Below are 20,084 nucleotides of genomic sequence, written 5' to 3'. Positions count from 1 at the left end.
TTGGCTGATTGAATGTTTGTGTGTCCCCCATTCCAGGTACTCTGTTCTGCTGGTCGTTTAGGCTGCTTGAGTAAGCTAGTCTATCGTTCCAAAAGCTGTTGAGGTTGTCACGTTGAGCGGAATTGTTAGTTTCTGGATGTTCGTTGTGTAAACTTCTGTTAACGGATGTTTGCTGTTGTCCAATTGCTCTAGTGTTGATGATGTTGTTGGTTGCTGAGTTATCCGCTGTCGAGTTGGCTGTTACTGTTGTCTCTTTGTTGTCTTGTGTGTTGTAGTTTGTTGCGGTGTTTTCCTGCGAAAATTGATTCTGAATTTTAATTTTCATGTCGTCGATGTTGTTCCACGTGTCAGTGATTTTTCCGATGTACTCCTCGTGCTGATCTGCGTCAAGCTGTGAAATCAACTCGTAACTGGTTTCCTCGAACTCCGAAAATGTTTCCGCCGCCTTTTCATGAACATTCTTTGCTGCGTTTATGTTCCCACTGTCAATCAATTCGCTCATGGTTTGCAGGTTCTTCGCAATTTTCTCCCCCATCACCCTGATTTTTGCTTTTAAAACGGGTGGTTGCATGGTTCTGTTCGGCATTGCTGTCAGGAGGTTTGTATTCTGCTTTATGTATTGTGTTGTTGAAATGTTGACTGTGTTGGGGGGTCTTTATTGTCCGGTGGGGGGATGGGTCTTGGTCTTTGGGGATGATTCGTGGTCTTTGTCTTTGCCTTTGCCCTTGCCTTTGCCTTGAGGTTGCGCGTTCGAGCTTGGTTAGGGGGGGTCACCAGAAAAAACTGTGCGGTGTTCCGCCTTCAGTTAATTTTGAATGTGTAGTGTTGGCGGTGTTGTGGCCGGACGTCAGAGAAGCAAACTAATCAGCTTGCTTCACTGACGCCAGTGTTGGTGGTGTTTCAAAAAAGACCCTTGAGTTATAGTTACTTTGGCACGATATGCCTGGGCTACCCTTTGCCCACTGTTGTTCCTTTTCAACAGTTATAACTTTCTTGAGATTTGCTTCACAAATCTTCTTTTGCTACCGTGAAAAAGTCATCCATTTCCTAACCATTGAATTATGTCTATATAATCAACATTATGACTTGGTGTTCAAAGTTACAGTTTTTTAGCACGTGCCTCTCCTGGTACACGTGAAGATATTGTATAAATCCCATTGCTACGCTATCATTCAAGAATGCTTATATTTTATTCTTAATTCGTTGTGACAATATTTAAGCATTTGGAAAAAAACAGTTTGAGATCTTGTCCGTGCTGAGTTGAATCGGGGTAAGCGACCGCACGGTGTTTCCGCCAAAAACGTGCAGAAGAATGTGTTTACATGTCAACAAGTTGTTTCAGCTAGAAAAAATAATAACGTCTCAGAAAATCGAGCAATGCTAAGTAAATTCAGTTGCTACGTATAGATAAAAGCAAAAAATTCCCAAGAGGTGGGGAGAATTTACTCGGATGGATTAGCTCTGATTCCAAATAATTTAGATTTTTTTTAATAAACGAAAAAATCAGCCGATGTCAATGAATCTATGCTAGTAAATTGTGTTAAGTGCAACTTATTAGATAGTTGCGGGCTGTCAATTCGCTATCAATGATTTCGAAAACTGCAATTTTGCTACCAATCTGAATAAATTGACGACAAATATGCTGCTTATTCTCTGTAATACAACTAATTTGTACAAATTATTCCTCTGTGGAAAGTTTTTGTTCCTAGATATTAGTCTTCAAAGTGTTACAATTATATCGAAATTAAATAGAAATAAGTTCAATTCTGTTTTCGTTCTGAGTAAATTACACTTAATTTAGCTGTCTTCGGGATTTTTTTAAAATGTTGCTGTAACATGGCATTTAAGCCACAGAAATTAATGCTTTGGATAAGAACTGGTTAAAAAACAGCGCGATTGACATTTGGAGTTAATGAACCGAATTGCGTAACTAGAAAATTACTCCTCAATGAAGGAATACCTGCTGATTGTCTCTCTCAACTGAAAAACGGATTTTTTTAAAAAAAAACAATTAGCAGGATAAATAAGCATTGGGTTATATCGAAAGAACTTGTTTTCAATTTTCAGGGCCAAAGAAGTGAATTCAGTAGAATAATCAATGCATACGATTTGGGCAATCCAAAAAAAGACATAAGAAAGCTGATCAATTAAGTAAAATGAAGAAAATGGTTTTTATGGTAACCAGATTGGTTTCGAAAATCACTATTAACTTGTGTACATTAACCTATTAGTAACCAATCATTGATAGTATTGGAGCATTTTGTCTCAAAAATTGACTGACAAGAAGTGCGTGGATTCATATTGTTTCCGTCTTTGTTTTTGAGGAAGGTTTAGGTAATGGTTGTGATCATCCAAAAAATCTAAACAAGACGCCTCAAAACGTTTCTGAAACTTTTTGTTGTGTACTTGCAAAAATTTTACCCACAAAAAGCATATTAAATAGAAAATTAAAAAGCCTAAAAGAAATTAAATTCCACGTTAATTTATCAAAAAATATTTTGTTGATATTATTTTTTTCACAGTTAGCAACAATTGTTAATTCAAAACTGAGCAAAAGATCCGAGCTTAGCTGTCTTTTCATGTTGAAGTCTAATCAAATCTAAATTTGAGAATTTGATTTTAAGAAAAATGGCCTGGAAAAAAATTGGTTTGCACCATCCGTCTGGCCAATGGCACTTTTTGGTCTGCTCGGTCATGTCATTACCCATATTTTGGTCTTTTTGGCCAGGCCAAGATGCATATTTTTGTCTGTTTGGTGTGGCCTAGAACTCCAGCCGAAAGAAAATCCAGTCCTCTCCAAATTGTATAACTGTGTGCTGCAATGTCTGTTATTCAAAGTAATATTTAATCTTTGGTAACCAACATCTACTTGTAGATGATTAGACTACTTCTTAAAACTTTTTTCTGAAACGTGCATTGCTCTTTAAATCGACAGTTTTTATCGCTAATTTTTAGATATCAATTTTACTTCGGAAAAATGAAACGAAAAATAGCAAATTTTATTGGATGCATCTGCAAGTTTAAGTGGACCTGGCCGACGGTCTGGCTCAAGGTCTGTTCCGTCAGGCTAATGCTGTGAACAACGATCTGGCCTAAGATCTGTTCCGTTCCATCGTGACAATGGTCTGGACAACTTTTGTTCAGTCTGGACTATTCACGAACGGGAGACCTAATAATGGCTCAAAACCACAATGATTTTTGGGATGCGTCACTTTTGGAGAGAGGATTTTGAACCGTATATTTTCAATAATTGATTTCTGTCTAATAAATTTGAATTTTTATTCAACGGACGCTTCTATCTAATTCAAAGGAATTCTCATTTTCCGTTAACGTGGCATTTAGTGCTGCAGCAAAATCAGGATATATAACACTTGATTGTTCAGTTCATTCCAGATTGCGGTAATCAAATACATGACGAATGAATTGATTAATTGAAATGTAACAATTCGTTGCCTCGTGAAGCTTGACTGCCTTTGTTTTAGTTTCCTTTTTCAATAAAAGTAGCAAAAATTATTTGACGTTAGCTGTCAAACTGCTTTTAAACTCAACAGAGGACATCTAGTGGCCAGAACGAGTTGCGTAAGTTTTGTTGCTTTGCTTGAATGCTGGTGCTATTTGATTTTCAATGTGTTGAAAACAAATATTTTATTGATGCAGGTTGAGAAAAAAACATTTAGTATTGGTTGGTGAGATGTACAATTTGGTCCGGCACCGTGGCTTGATCTTGTTTTGAAATTGTATAAAACTTCTTTCATCTTTTCTTCGAAACTTACCAACCATAAAACTCCAGATATGGATTTTATGCAAACTTACTATAGAAACAACTATCATAAACATTTTCTCGTTTAGCTGAAAAACAGTCCAAGGGCCACCTGGAGCTCCAAAAATTTGATGAATTTTCAAACTTCTGTGCGTTACATTTATGGTGCCGTATTTGCTATAAAACGCCATAAAAAAAATTTATAGAACCGCTTTATGGTTGCAAATTTTCCATTAAGAAAGCTGTAATATGAAATGCCCAATTTGTTTTGGTTATTTTTTGAATTTAATTCCACAGAAGAACAAGAACAATTTAATTGTCAGGATTGATAAATAGCAAACCGAAATTTTGAATAAAAGTTCATGCTTTTTTCGAGGAAAGTTGCTCAATTATTAAGTTTTTAACTCGGTGGAATCAATGCAGTTTTTCAGATTCACTGCAATCATTTCCGATTATTTCTAAATTGCATGTCTTGAAATTAGATTCTTCAACTCGATATCGGTCATATTCAAGTAACTGAGTTTTTACATCTCACTTCATTGAGTTTGATTGAGAAAATTTTGATAGTTTTGGGCGTTCTTTTGTTTACATCTAGGTGACATCTAGTTTCAAATTTCACATCGACATCAATGACTCTCAGAATCCAAGTTCTTTGTCAATTCGTTTTTGCAATTTACAACTTTTCCAAACAGTATCTTTTTTTTCTTCAAACACCTCCAGTGTCATAATACCAACTCTTGACTCTAAGGATGTATGTTTATTCTTGTGGCTCTCTTCATTTTTAAATCACAATAATTGTATGCTGAATGCCCATTTGAACTTTTGAGCCGGTGCTCTTTCTTGATTTTTTTTCAACTTTTTTCTGCCTGTCTCCAAATAGCTTTTTGTAAAAATTTTTTTTCCCGATTTAGAAAAGTCTGAGAAGAGCTTTAATCTCGGCAAAGCCGGCTCGTCGTCAGTAAATGTAGAATTTGCTTTTCCGGGACTTCTCGGAAACATCTTTCCAATACAATTGTCTCATGTATTGACGCACCAATTACCCAGGCCATACTACTCCCCTGAAATTTTGCGTTCGAACTTGTATCCTCCTTCACTCATATTACTACAGCTTGCGCACTTATCATGATTTTACATCACTTTTTACCTTGTTCGGCGGCTGCTTGATGTCATTTTCGGAAGATTTCATTTACCTGTCAGTTTTTCTAGCATCAAATTGATTCTATTCTCAAAAATATTCGTAATTTATCTTATGAACTCTCAATATGCTCTAAATTCACGGGCACGTAGATCAATTCTCTCTATTCAGTTTTCTTTTCTGAGAATAGTTTTTTGCAACATTCTAGTAAAATTTAGAAACTAAAGGTACTCAAACTGCTTGCGTTGTTGCGAAATTGCTCAAGTCATATTGACCAATATGCAGCTGTGTTTTAAGACTACGAGAAAATAGTTCTTTGTCTTAACGTGAAACAAATATGTTAAAATTACATCATAGAGGTTAAAAATACTACTACTAACACTCCTGATGGAGCAGGCAGGTAAGAAAAACACAAAAACACCGACAAAAACAGAGCATACATTTTCAGAAAGTTGGCCACGCCTATCTATTCACCAAAATTAAAAAAACATAGCAGGACAAGTCCTGACCTACAATTCAAAGAATTTTCATTGACTAAACAGAAAACTAGACCAAGAAGGTACTATGAATGGATTGAGAAAACCATTTAGAAAAAAATCCAATACAAAGCCGAAAAAACAGTAAAAATCAAAGTGACATTGCCGCATGTGAACAAAAAACCACCTGGCGTAAAATTCAATGAAATTTCATTGACTAAACAAAAAACTAGACCTAGAACGGACTATGAGTGAATTTGGAAAATCAGATAAAAAAGACAAAAAAACTGAAAAACAGAAAATCAATTTCAAAATGCCCCTAGCGTGAACAAAAAACCACCAACGAGATATTTAAGTTCAATTATAACAAAAACTAGGACTAGATTGAACTATGAATGGATTGCAAAAACTATATAGAAAAAAATCCGATCCAAAAAATTGAAAAAAAAACAGTTAAAAACCAAAGTGAAATTGCCGCTGTGAACAAAAAAACCACTAGCACGAAAGCGAATTTTTGTTCAAGCGACATTTTCTCACTTTACTTTAAAATTAGAGCAAGAAAATTTTTCGCGCCAAACCACTCGTTTTTTGTTCCATTTCCTGTTTCGACGTAACCAAAATCACTACTCCAATTTGACTTCAAAAATCATGAAAATATGTGAACAGATCTTTAAAAAAAACCTAGCCGAAGGATTCCGGAAACGACTTGAAGTCGAAATCAATTTAAACGCCAAGCAATTACTGATCAGAAAAACTTGCCTCCACTAATTTAGGATTTTTTTGAAACAAAACCATTAAACAAAAAAGTAAAACAAAAAAAATCAAATATGTTAAAATATGATTAATATTCCGATCAAATTTTGTCAGAAAGTGGGACCCCTAACTAACTATCTATGCAAAAATTACTTCATCAAAACAACTAGTACCCACTGAAACAACTCATGGGAATTTTTTAAAAATACTTGCCAAAATAAAATCCAAATCATGAATAAAAATAAGATAACATTACAAAAGCAAATAAATCCAGAAAAAAATTGCTTTCAGCCAATAGGATATCCAGATACCCGCAAACAATAGGCAAGTCATAATAGAATTAAAAACTTGTCTTAAGAGCAGAAAAAAATGAAAAAAGCAAAAAATTAAAGTAGTTTCAATTTTCGTCTTTTTTCGTCATATTTTTAACAACAAAATAATTCATAACAATTGATACAGTAAGAGGGGTCTTTTCAATACCCATTCCACGCAGTAAATCAAAATAATCGTCAAAAAAATTGCAAAAATTAGCCCAAAAATCAGCAAAATACATGAAAAAACTCCGATTTAGTATAAAAATCATATGAACTTCTGGAAACCTTCATAGCACTACCAAAATCACCCCGAATTTAAAAGAAAATAAGAAACAAAAATTGAAAAAAAACTGCTTTAAAATGCCGCATGTAAACAAAAAATTTTACTCGCCTACAGAATTTTTCTCCTCCTCTTCGAGTCGTAAAAAGGACTTCTCCAAAACTCTTCTCCAATACAAGTCGTAAAAAAGACAGCGCCACAAAACAATTCAATTTCTTTGATTCGCAAAAAATATTATGGAACATAGTATTATTAACGTAGTATTATTAAGACTACGAGAAAATAGTTCTTTGTCTTAACGTGAAACAAATATGTTAAAATTACATCATAGAGGTTAAAAATACTACTACTAACACTCCTGATGGAGCAGGCAGGTAAGACAAACACAAAAACACCGACAAAAACAGAGCATACATTTTCAGAAAGTTGGCCACGCCTATCTATTCACCAAAATTAAAAAAAAACATAGCAGGACAAGTCCTGACCTACAATTCAAAGAATTTTCATTGACTAAACAGAAAACTAGACCAAGAAGGTACTATGAATGGATTGAGAAAACCATTTAGAAAAAAATCCAATACAAAGCCGAAAAAACAGTAAAAATCAAAGTCACATTGCCGCATGTGAACAAAAAACCACCTGGCGTAAAATTCAATGAAATTTCATTGACTAAACAAAAAACTAGACCTAGAACGGACTATGAGTGAATTTGGAAAATCAGATAAAAAAGACAAAAGAACTGAAAAACAGAAAATCAATTTCAAAATGCCGCTAGCGTGAACAAAAAACCACCAGCGAGATATTTAAGTTCAATTCTAACAAAAACTAGGACTAGATTGAACTATGAATGGATTGCAAAAACTATATAGAAAAAAATCCGATCCAAAAATTTGAAAAAAAAACAGTTAAAAACCAAAGTGAAATTGCCGCTGTGAACAAAAAAACCACTAGCACGAAAGCGAATTTTTGTTCAAGCGACATTTTCTCACTTTACTTTAAAATTAGAGCAAGAAAATTTTTCGCCGCCAAACCACTCGTTTTTTGTTCCATTTCCTGTTTCGACGTAACCAAAATCACTACTCCAATTTGACTTCAAAAATCATGAAAATATGTGAACAGATCATTAAAAAAAACCTAGCCGAAGGATTCCGGAAACGACTTGAAGTCGAAATCAATTTAAACGCCAAGCAATTACTGATCAGAAAAACTTGCCTCCACTAATTTAGGATTTTTTTGAAGCAAAACCATTAAACAAAAAAGTAAAACAAAAAAAATCAAATATGTTAAAATACGATTAATATTCCGATCAAATTTTGTCAGAAAGTGGGACCCCTAACTAACTATCTATGCAAAAATTACTTCATCAAAACAACTAGTACCCACTGAAACAACTCATGGGAATTTTTTAAAAATACTTGCCAAAATAAAATCCAAATCATGAATAAAAATAAGATAACATTACAAAAGCAAATAAATCCAGAAAGAAATTGCTTTCAGCCAATAGGATATCCAGATACCCGCAAACAATAGGCAAGTCATAATAGAATTAAAAACTTGTCTTAAGACTAGAAAAAAATGAAAAAAGCAAAAAATTAAAGTAGTTTCAATTTTCGTCTTTTTTCGTCAAATTTTTAACAACAAAATAATTCATAACAATTGATACAGTAAGAGGGGTCTTTTCAATACCCATTCCACGCAGTAAATCAAAATAATCGTCAAAAAAATTGCAAAAATTAGCCCAAAAATCAGCAAAATACATGAAAAAACTCCGATTTAGTATAAAAATCATATGAACTTCTGGAAACCTTCAAAGCACTACCAAAATCACCCCGAATTTAAAAGAAAATAAGAAACAAAAAATGAAAAAAAAACTGCTTTAAAATGCCGCATGTAAACAAAGAATTTTACTCGCCTACAGAATTTTTCTCCTCCTCTTCGAGTCGTAAAAAGGACTTCTCCAAAACTCTTCTCCAATACAAGTCGTAAAAAAGACAGCGCCCCAATACAATTCAATTTCTTTGATTCGCAAAAAATATTATGGAACATAGTATTATTAACGCAAAAATTTCCCCATGATAACATCTACGACCTTTCTACTCTCAAACTTTGGGAAATGATGGAAATAGTTTTCATTCGACCTCGAAACATCACTTTCGATCGCTATGATTTCTTCTTGAGAAAACAGAAAAAGGGTGAAACGGTAGAGCAATTCTACAGCATTTTGAAAGAATTAGCAGAAAATTTTGATTTCGAAAATCGTGAGGAAGTGATAATCAGAGACATTTTCATCGCCAATAAATTGGATGACGATATTCAATGAGAACTCGTTCGTGATACGGTAGATCCGGACAGAGCCCTCAGTATAGATGTCAATATGGAGATGGGACATCAAAACCAACAACGAATATCTTCCAACAATAACAACAACAATGCAAATGGCAACGCAATCAATGAAAACAAAATGAAAAAAGCAAAAAAATTAAAGTAGTTTCAATTTTCTTCTTTTTTCGTCATATTTCTTAACAACAAAATATTTCTTAACAATTGATACAGTAAGAGGGGTCTTTTCAGTACCCATTCCACGCAATAAATCAAAGCAATCGTCAAAAAAATGCAAAAATTAGCCCAAAAATCAGCAAAATACATGAAAAAACTCCGATTTAGTGTAAAAATCATATGAATTTCTGGAAACCTTCAAAGCACTACCAAAATCACCGCGAATTTAAAAGAAAATAAGAAACAAAAAATGAAAAAAAAACTGCTTTAAAATGCCGCATGTAAACAAAAAATTTTACTCGCCTACAGAATTTTTCTCCTCCTCTTCGAGTCGTAAAAAGGACTTCTCCAAAACTCTTCTCCAATACGAGTCGTAAAAAAGACAGCGCCCCAATACAATTCAAATTCTTTGATTTGCGAAAACTATTATGGAACACAACAGGGAGCACCCATTAAAGCAGCATAAAAGTTTTTGTCGCAAAAAAGAATTGTATTTTAAACCTTCAGCAGTATGCTATATTGCTCTATAAGTTCCCGGGTTAAAGTCGCAGTCTCAAGTTACCTCTGATCAGACCAACTTGGGTGTCAATTGCTGCGTCAGAGGGTTGAATAAAAAGGAAACGATTTGAATGCCAAAAGGCTACACAGCAACACTGCGTATTCTAATCGTCGCTTCCACAATGAGAAACGCGGCAGTTTTTGAGGAAGATAATTGCTCTAAATAGGATTGCGGAAGCTTTCACTCAGTCATTTTCTCTAATGTATAGAAAGTTGTTGTAGAGTACATTGTTCTTTATTACTGCATAACATTTCTTCGGAGACATCATCGCACGTCTGATATCACTAAAGATTTAAACTTCTGTGCCGGGTCTCTTTGGTTCAAAATCTGGTGAGGTGAAAAAAAAGATAATTCGTTTATGTTAACTGTAATTGTGATATAGTCATACAATGGTCATTGTCATTTGTAGTGCTAAATCCCCTAATTTCATTTAACCTTAAATTTAGTTCAAATTAGTCACTTATTATTTTTGTTCAATCTTGATCTGAAGATCAAATCTTCCTTGTTCATGCCTGTTAATTTGCTTACTTTAATGTCGTGACTTAATTGTCTGATCAAGCTGTCTGTATATTTGTTTTGCCGCAAATTTCTTTTTAAATTTACGATATGTTATGATCAAATCGCTGATCAAATTTCTTTAGTTCATAATTATTCATTCTCTTGAACCTAAGTTTAATTTTCAGTTCACTCTCTCTTATTTCGAATTTTGCTGCGCAGATCGCTCAATTCAAATTATTTGATATAATCCTAATTTCGCTAAGCGAAATTCAAGTCTAAAAGTTTACGTTTTAATCGCGACGCGAATACCACTCAAAAAGGAGGCTCAGAAAGATTAGTCTATTAAGTACAAATTTAGTAGTGGAAACGCTCCGCGAAATCACTAAACATTTCGCGTTAACTTAAATCGTAATTTCGCTCATCAAACACTCTCGACTAGAGAAAACGATTTCTGTACGATATGGCGCAGCCAGCTCGCGAATCACGCAAGACCCCACTTTCAATTGAACCGGTTTGGGAACGGGCTACATCGGACCCTCCAATAAAATGGGAGAAGTCGCGAATCTGAGTGAAGCTAGCAATTCATGCAAGAGAGAACATAAGGATGGACACACTACTTCCATCAAAGCCAACACAAGTACGACTTTACCGGCAGAGCCGGAATATGAAATGACCATCAAGGATGCAACAGAGCAAGCAGAACGAGATTTTCAAATCCGCAACAGTCAGTTGAAGCTTCAATGGGAATTGAGATGCCTAAAGATCAGAAGTGTGCTTTACTTTTCTACCTCAGTATTGGAACGGAAAAAAGACGTCTTTTAACGCAAAAATTTCCCCATCATAACATCTACGACCTTTCTACTCTCAAACTTTGGGAAATGATGGAAATAGTTTTCATTCGACCTCGAAACATCACTTTTGATCGCTATGATTTCTTCTTGAGAAAACAGAAAAAGGGTGAAACGGTTGAGCAATTCTACAGCATTTTGAAAGAATTAGCAGAAAATTGTGATTTCGAAAATCGTGAGGAACTGATAATCAGAGACATTTTCATCGCCAATATATTGGATGACGATATTCAGTGAGAACTCGTTCGTGATACGGTAGATCCGGACAGAGCCCTCAGTATAGACGTCAAAATGGAGATGGGACATCAAAACCAACAACGAATATCTTCCAACAATAACAACAACAATGCAAATGGCAACGCAATCAATGCAATACAATCATTCAATAGATTCCGCGGCGCGAATGCCCGTGTAAATCAGTCAGGCAGAATTTCATTCAACCGAGCAGTGTATGACCAGTGTAGAGGTTGTGGCCAGATTTGGACTTCAACACATCGTCAGGTTTGCCCTGCTCTGAATAAGAAATGTAATCAGTGTGGTCTGCTCTATCATTTCGCAAAGGTATGTCGGAAAAAATTAAATAATACAAAATATTTTTGTCAAGATACTTGCATCAAAAATGTAGAAAATTCTGAAAATAAAGAACAATCGGAAAGTCAAAATGTTAATTTTTTAAACGACAATGAACAGTATAATTCTGAATACAACTCTACTGACGACAATTATGTTGCAACGGTGGAAAACTTTAATACACCCGATCGCTTTGCAAAACAATATAACAATAACAATAACAATTGGAAATACGGACTACCATTTATTCCTCGATTCTGGTAGTGGTTGCACTATCATAAATATGTCACTTGCTAAGGAGATAATGTTTAACTGTATGCAAGCACAGTGGTCAGAAAAAACCACTCGAACATAAATCCTTCTCTAACGATATAGTTGAAACGCTCGGAACATTGAAAACACCAGTTAGCTATAACGATTGGAAAATTCAAAAAGCAAAAATCACGGTAGTTGCAGAAGGTTTCCGACTAATTCTTGCACGTGATCTATTTGATCAAATAGCAATAACTTTTTTCCAGAAACCTTGCCCAAAAACAGAAGTAAATACAGTCAAAACACCTCGTGTAATAAAACGTTCTCTAGCTAAAGAATTTCCGGAATTAATTTTGGGAAGTGGAAAACCGAAGCATCGTACTGTCAACTCAAAGTTTCATAGAAATTATCGTGTCACACACCAAAAAGGGAGAAAAGAACCGATCCATCTTCAACCAAAAGTAAAAATCGAAATGGAAAAATTACTAAATGAAGGACATATTGGAAAATTATTAAATTGTTCCGACCATTTTTTCATTTCCCCAATTGTTATCATAGACAACAAGGACCAATCAATCAAAATAGCCTTAGAATCGAAGATCTTGAACAAAGCAATTCATGAGAAAAAGTACCAGATGCCAAATATCCATTCTTTGATTCAATCTATTTCACAAACACTATCAAACGCACCGCAAGAAATGGCATCCTTAACGACATTAGCTTTGCAGTACGCTTATAGCCAAATAAATTTGCATAACGATACGGCCCGCCATTGTAATTTTAATATTGTCAGCGGGGAAATGACTGACACTTACCGCTTTAAAACGGGGTTTTATGGATTAACAGATATGCCTGCCGAATTTCAGAAAGCAATCGATTGTACGCTCGCCGGCCTGACTAATATATTTTGTTTTCTGGACGATATTTTGATAATAATTAGAGGTAGAATTGGACACCATCTTGATCTTGTACGAAAATTTTTAATAAAACTTGACCAGGAATATACTCGAATTAATTTAGCAAAATGCAATTTTCCGAAAGATCAAATTGAATGGCTCGGACATCGTATCACTCAATCGGACATAATACCATTAACAAATAAAACCCATTGACGCCATTCGAAAATTAACTTCACCTTCAAATCTCGAAAAATTGCGATCTTTTATGGGATCAGTACAAAATCTAGGCAAAGTTGTACCAAACTTGTCTCAAATGTGTCACTCACTTAGACCTCTACCTAAGAAGAATACAAAATTTTTCTGGACAGATGAGCATGAACAGCATTTTAAATTGACAAAAACGAAAATTGCAGAAACAAAGAAAAATAAACACGTTAACCCGGATTTGGAAGCATGAATAAAATGCGATGCCTCTCGAAGAGGTTAGGGCTGTGTATTAGAACAGCAAACTCCGAACGGATGGCATACGGTAGCTTTTACATCGCGTTTCCTAAATTCAGTTGAAGATCGATATAGCATTAATGAGCTTGAATCATTGAGTGTCGTTTGGTCCATTGAACATTTCAATTATTATCTTTATGGCGAGCCCTTCACTTATGATGAGCAATTCATAGTCGCTAAATTGGACGCAATTAAAAGCAGTGCGAAACGTTTTTTATTGAATGCAGGAAATTATACTGATTTTGCGGCTCGAAATCCAATTATAAAACCGACCTTGAATAATCCGCAATTCCAATGACAAAATTTGCAGCGCATTTGCACCGCGAAATCGAAAACATTCTGAAATTACGCAAAATAGCAATACAATTAGCAAATTAAAACCAAATAACTCCCATTCTAATGAAAAAATCGAGAACGCCAACATTCCTCACTCGGTTTTTGCCTTAAATCAGTCTACCGACCAGATGGATAAAAAATTCAATAATTTTTAACGAATTGCTAATAGCTTTCACAACGTTTTGATGATGTCGCAGACTGATAAGGAAACACTTCTGCAAATTGAGCACTCTACTCCATCCAAAGTACGCTTCGCCGACGAAGCAGGCCCATCTACAGCCCCATTAGTACCAGCTACACTTTCTACCCCAAATACGGATACAACGACAGTGACATCACCCTCAACAGACGAACTCTATACCGACGCTTTTAACTTCAACTTGTCAAACATCTTCTCAAGTACGCTCATGGCAAATCTCATTTCAAAGGATGCAATACTCAAGGAAATTCTCGATTGCATACTAACAGACAACGAGGATAGGTGCCGTCAGATCAGTACCTACATACATAGCTTTTGGAGAGATCTCCCAGTCAGAAACGGCTGTGTGTGTATCGACGATCGGATTGCCATCCACAACTCTGTAAAGAACGCCCGCCTATGTGGAAGCGATCCATGCCACACATCCCAGTAGTTGGGGGATGAGGGACATTGCGGTACATGCATGGTGGCTGGACATCATCACAAAAACGGCCAAATGTAACCCTTGCGTCTAAATTGGAAAAATTCAAATTCTGTCATTCCTTCTAGCAAATGGGCACCATTAAAATACGTAAAGTACCAAATGAAGAAATTCAAATTCACCTTGGCGGACCAATTTATAATGAAAAGAACCAAGTTTATTTTCTCGTATGCATAGATCGGTTCTCTAAATTTCCAACAACAGAGGTATTTGACAGAGCAAGCGCCGAAAAAAATTTGAAGTTTCTCCAAGAGTATGTTTTGCTACACAGAATTGCCCGTACGATTAGATTAGTTTAAGCGTAGTGCCAAATTGGCCATCAAACTAAAGCCTTCTGTATTCAAAATTATATATTGAAGTTAATTGAAGCTCCATTACACGACCACAGAGCAATTGGGCTAGTTGAGAATTTAATACAAACAATCAAGAATCTTTTAGTTTTTATTAAAACGGCGGCGCAAAATCGCTTTAATTTGAAATTATCGATAAACTCAATTATTTATCAACTCCACATATGTCGCCAAAAGACAATTAATATTTCAGCTTTTGAAGTGCATTTTGGTAGAAAAACGAATACTGCACTAAGTATTATCTCAACTGAGCCTAATCCTTGTACTCGCACATATAAACCGCATTGAAAAAAAAATTTTAGACATGGAGTCAGTTTGCTGAGACGAGTTAATCTCAGATGAGCAGTGAGACAAAGATGCAAGGAGCAATATCGATCTTGAAAAGAGTAGAGATCTCCTCATCAAGGACGCAGTGAGAAGGTGCAACGAAGACCCTAATAAAGAGTCAAGAGTAATCGAACGCCCAGATATTGTTCAAGCAGTACCTAGGACTGAGGCTTCACTGACAATGAAACTAGCGAAGAAAAAACAAAAGAATAAGCGTTCTAGAAAGAGTCTGGACGGACTATACGAGGTACTAGCACCCGGTTCCTCTGTGATCAAATCCGATGCATACACATCAATAATAGAGGAACCACGAAAACGGGAGGTGACAATAATAAACTCCGATTTAGCTGAATTTGGAACGAAAGCAGAGAGGCAGACAAACCTAAAAAATTACGCTGACAGAAGACTCAAAGTATCAATGGGAAAAATTACGAAAGACCTTATCAACAAACACGCCAAAGAACAAGACGAAAATTAGAAGGGAACAAAAAGATTAAACATAAAAAATCGCTGATGACATGAGTGCAGTTTCGTCCATCCATTCGAATGTTTCCAGAGCATTACGGGTACGCATGCCGACGAAACCAAAGAAAACGATAGTCCCCGCACCACCGCAGCCACCTATAGAAACGGTGACTGATTTCGCGGCGCCAATGACACTGCCACAGACATCTGTCGTAATCGCGGAGCCGCCGACACGACCAAAACGAAAGGCAGCATCAAGAGCTACAGAAGCCTTACAACCATCACATAAACGTAAACGCTCGTCCCCATCTATAACAGAGTCGGACGAAACACTAGCATCAACATAAACTTGTCCTCCAACTGTATCATCCACTTCTGCACCCTCGAGAAATAAGAGAAGGCAAAAGATTAAGCAGCAACAGATACAAAACAAATCTATTGTGCCAACAATTCAACAAAAAGCAGCTCGTAATGACAATGAAGAAACGGAATTCTCACTAGGCCCCTGCTCGCCAGTCCAAACGTTTCCGACACAATACTATGTCTCCCCGAATTATGAATTACCTGAACATTCAATGACACTTCGTGAGACGAAATGCACTTATGAGAGTGACTCTGACTAAATAAAACACTTCACAAACATTATAGTTTTATTTATAGTAACCAGTACATATTAATTTAATTTTCTCATAAACATACTTCGTTGTTTATTTTTGTTGGTCGGGAAATGTGATATAGTCATACAATGGTCATTGTCCTTTGTAGTGCTAAATCCCCTAATTTTGTTTAACCTTAATTTTAGTTCAATTTAGTCATTTATTATATTTGTTCAATTTTGATCTGAAGATCAAATCTTTCTTGTTCATGCGTGTTTGTTTGTTTATTTTATTGTCGTGAATTTTTTTCTGATCATGTTGTCTGTAACTTTGTTTTTTCGCAAATTTCTTTTTAAAGTTATGATATGTTTTGATCAAATCGCTGATCAAATTCCTTTAGTTCATATTTATTCATTCACTTGAATCTAATTTCAATTTTCAGTTGACTCTCTCTTATTTCGAATTTCGCTGCGCAGATCGCTCAATTAAAATTATCTGATATAATCCTAATTTCGCTAAGCGAAATACAAGTCCAAAGTTTACGTTGTAATCGCGACGCGAATACCACTCAAAACTGAGGCTCAGAAAGATTAGTCTATTAAATACAAATTTAGTAGTGGAAACGCTCCGCGAAATCACTAAACATTTCGCGTTAACTAAAGTCGTAATTTCGCTCATCAAACACTCTCGACTACAGAAAACGATTTCTGTACGACAGTAATAGCGCTCGGAAAAGCGACAGTTGCATTGGATAGATCGTTAAACCTTATTTGTTCTTTGAAGGCAGGAAAGCAGTCATCGTTATATATCTTGATTCTAAAGGCGCCTGGCTACCAATGGAAGTTGAACTTTGTGAATTGTAAATCTTTGAACCCCAATGAGGAAAGTTTTTCCATGTGATGATTTGATTCGACGATATCTCATTTGTCAATAAAGATTTTATCCTTACAATCTTGAAACACACTGTTTTGAGAGACTTGTCTCTCCTAGTGAAACTGATGTGAGTTTTCGAATGGCCTGACAACTTCAATATTAAAACGCTTCAATGCAGTCCAGCTCGAATTATCTGATTTTTTAAAATTGGTTAACAATTGAAGGCCTGGTCAATAAGTCGAAAACACGCCTTAAAAATATAAGGAAAAAAACAACCTGTCAAGAAAGCTATCCTACGCCAAGAAAATATTGGAGTACAAAGATTTGGGCTTCGAGCTAGCCAATACATTAAACTAAAATAAACAAATGCGGAAAGAATTTTGCGCAGTATTGTTTGAGAGCATGGTATGACAGCTATGCGTCCTATAGCCACTGACCAGAGGAATATAATCAAAAGCCCCATAAAACTAATTTTTAGTTGTTATTGAATGCATTCAAGAACATAAACGTTTTTTTATGGCTTTGATGGACCATATATGTTCCTTTCTATTGTAAGTAAGGTACCATATATGGTGCTTTTTTATGGTACGTAATTTTGGTCAACCCGGGTGGTGAATCGAAATCAAGTAGTTTTGGCGCTTTGGGATTACCTTTATTTTATGGGATATGCATTTCACTTTTGTAAAAAAAATTATGCGCTTCCCTAAGATAGTGGGCGGGAGGTTGTCAAAAAGGAGTGGAGTGGTAGCTTTTACACAGTGCATTGCATATTTGTGATTGATAATAAGCAAGTGCTTGCGATAAAAAAAACAGAAATATCTTTTTACTTCAAGTCAGCTGGTAGTTTTCTTTTACTTTTGGTTGATTAACTCATCTCGAATAGCAGTTGTAGGTAGTTGAAGGTCAATGGGTCGTTCGCAGCAACCAATAACTGACTCCCTGAAAGAGTGCAAACTAAAAGTTGATTCGACATCAGTTATTCAAATCAATTGTTTAGGTTATAGTGTTACTCAAACCTTTTTAAACTGTCCATAAAAGAAAACGATAATTGATGACTGAGGACTGATTTTCTGATGTTCATCATGCTGTTGCTGATGCTTCCTGTCAAACGTCGTTCATTGAGTCTTCCGTTGTGTTCCATTCTGAATTTTTCATCTCTAAGAGTTTTTTCTGGTTGTTTGCTCGTATGTACTGTCAGCGTAGAGTCTTTATTTGGAAAACTTTCACTAGCTCAATTTTTCAAACAATTGTTTCTATAATACTTGCAAATTCCCAAAAATGTAGTTCGGTCCTGTTCCGTTATGATAACAATGTCATTGACGGCGTACTGACTGTAGCTTATTATCATTCAGTTTTTGTTGATGTTGAGCTGTAGTCATTTATTCCATGAAGCTGTCTGGCAATGCTGTTGACAAATGAAGTTTCCGCGGACTCTACTGTCGTCCTGTTGAAATGATCCGGTTAATCATGTCAATGGGCGTCAAGAGAATGACCTAGAGTCAAATGAGTCATTCAATTCACGGGAAAGAGTTCTCAGCGCCAAAAAAGCGAATAGCTTCCATTTGGGTAATAAGGCCGTCGAAATACTCAGGAGAATTTTTTGTTTCCACATGCCTACAAAAGTGTCTATTCCTTGACTTCTCAGGTACGTCCCAATGTTCTCCCAAATCGATATTTTGGGATATTTCCCCAGACATTTGAGAATTTTTATCGTGTAAGAGCTTACAAATTTCTAACAAAATTGTCTTATAAATACTTATAAGATTATGCGTCGCCTGACTAAGACTTTGTAAGACAATTTATCAGATTTTACACGATAGAAATTTTTCATCAGGTCTGATAAGATCTGACACGCTATAAATTCACTTTTGTCAGATCTTACCAGATAAAAATTCTGCCTTGTAAGATCTTACACGATAAGAATTCTGCCTGACAAAAAATGTTTATCATGTAATATCTTATAAGAATTTTTATAAGATCTTGTAGGATAATCTTTTTGATCTGATTTTTATCAGATCATATACGATAAAAATTCTTTAATATGTTCTTCTTATTGCACACAATTCAAGGTTGCTTTCAAGCAGTAGCCAAAAAGCTAGAGCATGCAACAAATAAGTGTCAGAGCAACAAAGAGAAAACTATCTTATATTGTCTTTTGAGACTTATAAGATATTGTAAAAACGTTATTTGAGTGTTAGGGTTTTTTTTCTGAATCAGTAATTAGCAAACTAGGCTGTAAAATTTTCTTCAAAAACCAAAACCATCTTGGACTGCTAAGTTCGCCACAATACCTAGTAAAGTCTCAGAATAACACTGCCGTCAAAATAGAAACTACAAATATTTGGTTTCAAAATTGGTTATTTGACCAATTATTTTTTACTTTCATAGGAACTTGACTAAGTTATACGGTTATATTGAAATCATTAAAACATGTCTTATCAGATCTTACACGATAAAAATTTTGCCCTACGTGAACAGTTATCCTGTAAGATCTGATAAAATACTTATCAGATCCTGTAAGAAAACAGTTCAGCAAAATTGAATTATTATCTTATAAGATCTGATAAGTATCTTATCAGATCTTACACAATTAAACTTCACGTAGGGCAGAATTTTTTTTATCGTTAATGACCAGATAAGATCTTGCACGATGAAGATTTTTGATCAGCATCTTATCAGATCTTACACGATAAAAATTCCAGGATCACTGGGGTTGTCAATTTTTATGATGTCCATTAGTGGAAGTCATTTACTAGCCTCTTGAGCTCTCTACCTATTCGCATAAGCAAAAATTAGTGAAGCATATGAAAACGGCAGCTTAGGTGTTTTTCATTTTCCGATATTTACCTGTAAACTCAATTTTCGACAGATTACCAGTTTGGGTGATTACAAGACATGTAACAACACATTCATTTTAGATCTCAGTTAGTGGCCTAGAAAAACTGGCGCCGTGTAGAATCCATGGATTGCAGTTGCACAACATTTTTTGTACAAATAAAAGTCTTTCAGGCTTTCAAACAGTTTGTCAAAGGCAGAACAAAACTCCATGCTGTCCTCCCTAGACTATTTTGCCTGAGCTCTCTATCTAAAATTGTTTGACTGATGTCCTTATGGTA

This window comes from Convolutriloba macropyga, chromosome 1 (genome assembly GCF_964194025.1).
Source record: "Convolutriloba macropyga chromosome 1, txConMacr16.3, whole genome shotgun sequence".
Lineage (NCBI taxonomy): Eukaryota > Metazoa > Xenacoelomorpha > Acoela > Convolutidae > Convolutriloba > Convolutriloba macropyga.
This window is presented reverse-complemented; position numbering follows the sequence as displayed.